Raw genomic sequence first — 2,500 nt, forward strand, 5'->3', positions numbered from 1 at the left:
CCTAACCCACGTTGTCCCTTAACCTAACCCACGTTGTCCCTTAACGTAACCCACGTTGTCCCTTAACGTAACCCACGTTGTCCCTTAACGTAACCCACGTTGTCCCTTAACGTAACCCACGTTGTCCCTTAACGTAACCCACGTTGTCCCTTAACGTAACCCACGTTGTCCCTTAACGTAACCCACGTTGTCCCTTAACCTAACCCACGTTGTCCCTTAACCTAACCCACGTTGTCCCTTAACCTAACCCACGTTGTCCCTTAACCTAACCCACGTTGTCCCTTAACCTAACCCACGTTGTCCCTTAACCTAACCCACGTTGTCCCTTAACCTAACCCACGTTGTCCCTTAACCTAACCCACGTTGTCCCTTAACCTAACCCACGTTGTCCCTTAACCTAACCCACGTTGTCCCTTAACCTAACCCACGTTGTCCCTTAACCTAACCCACGTTGTCCCTTAACCTAACCCACGTTGTCCCTTAACCTAACCCACGTTGTCCCTTAACCTAACCCACGTTGTCCCTTAACCTAACCCACGTTGTCCCTTAACCTAACCCACGTTGTCCCTTAACGTAACCCACGTTGTCCCTTAACGTAACCCACGTTGTCCCTTAACGTAACCCACGTTGTCCCTTAACGTAACCCACGTTGTCCCTTAACGTAACCCACGTTGTCCCTTAACGTAACCCACGTTGTCCCTTAACCTAACCCACGTTGTCCCTTAACCTAACCCACGTTGTCCCTTAACCTAACCCACGTTGTCCCTTAACCTAACCCACGTTGTCCCTTAACCTAACCCACGTTGTCCCTTAACCTAACCCACGTTGTCCCTTAACCTAACCCACGTTGTCCCTTAACCTAACCCACGTTGTCCCTTAACCTAACCCACGTTGTCCCTTAACCTAACCCACGTTGTCCCTTAACCTAACCCACGTTGTCCCTTAACCTAACCCACGTTGTCCCTTAACCTAACCCACGTTGTCCCTTAACCTAACCCACGTTGTCCCTTAACCTAACCCACGTTGTCCCTTAACCTAACCCACGTTGTCCCTTAACCTAACCCACGTTGTCCCTTAACCTAACCCACGTTGTCCCTTAACCTAACCCACGTTGTCCCCTTAACCTAACCCACGTTGTCCCTTTGCCTAACATAGTTCACTGCTCGGAATCTCTGGTGTCGTTGTTATCCTCATGTAGATGTCTTGCGAGTGTTGCTTACTTTCCACATATTCCCGCTATCCACTGTCAATTGTACTGCAATAGGACTATATCGCCCCCCCCCCCCCCCCTCTGCCCCTCTCTTTGTGTCTCCGTCCTCTCAAGCTGGTCGGTCTGGCGTTTGAGTGTTAAATGAGCCTCGCAGCTGTTCAGTTGCGTTCAGATGTCGACGCCCTCAGTGTACGTCGTGGTATGGTCTGTGTCCATTGTCCGCTGATGTCGTACGCGTAACCCACACGCTGTACCGATCATCGGTAGTTACGTACAGAGTGAAGTAGTGTGATACGTGTGACCGTACGCTGGCTGTGCCCAACGGTGTCGAATCTCAATTTCCATATGTTGTGCTCGATGCTACTTGTCTCGTCTCCCAATAACAGCTAGGTTGCACTGTGGTACGCCGTAGAGGCGTGTGGGAGGAACGTACGAACGCATTGTATGTCACCCTGGGTCGCTGGGGGTGGTGGTGCGGTGAGTCAGGTCAGGTCAGCGTGAGCCGTGTGATGTAGTGACGCGTGTATTCCGACTTTGTCGTATTGCCTCACACAAAGTGCTACCCTGGTGGACCGCGTTCCATATCTGGGACATGCCGCAGATGCCGGTTGACAGTGGATCGCGGAAGGGACATCGCATACGTGCGCGGGCCACCTTCCACGTGTTCTCTTCTGCACATGTCGCAGTGTGTATGTGGTCTGATGTAGCGTGTCGTGACACATGACATCCTGGCATGCAAGAATTGTTGAATTCGCAAATGTAGGTGGACATCTACGTTTACTGCCCAAGATACGCAAATGAACTGGAAATCCGTTGTTGAGCGGTTGTTCACGCTGGAGGTGAATCTGTGATGGCGACGATCGGTACAGCTATTAACCGGTTGTTTCAGCGGTACCCGCCACATCCACACACGTGACTAGGCCCATGTGGGTATGAAGCGATACGCGGCGGTGGCTTGGTGGGACTGTTCCCGGCCGGTGAAGGGGGGGCCGCCCGGCGTGTTGGCCGCGCGCTGCGTGGGCGCACGCGCAACAGGCGGCTGGTGGGGGGCGCCGAGTGGCAGGAGCGCCAGCCGACGGGCTCGGCAGGCGGCGCAGCTACGCTGCGGCGCACCCTGCACGCGGCGCCTGGCGGCCAAAGTTGGTTCAGCCGAGCCCGGTGCGAAGCGCGGTGGACATCTGCAGTGTGCTGGTCTGATTGAGGACTGTGTGCGTTGAGGATGCGCCGCCGCCTGGCACTCGGCGCCGCGACGCCGTCTGCTGCTCGGTCGCCCCAGCGGTTCTCGCAGGT

This window comes from Schistocerca gregaria, unplaced genomic scaffold (assembly GCF_023897955.1).
Source record: "Schistocerca gregaria isolate iqSchGreg1 unplaced genomic scaffold, iqSchGreg1.2 ptg001472l, whole genome shotgun sequence".
In the NCBI taxonomy this organism is placed as follows: domain Eukaryota; kingdom Metazoa; phylum Arthropoda; class Insecta; order Orthoptera; family Acrididae; genus Schistocerca; species Schistocerca gregaria.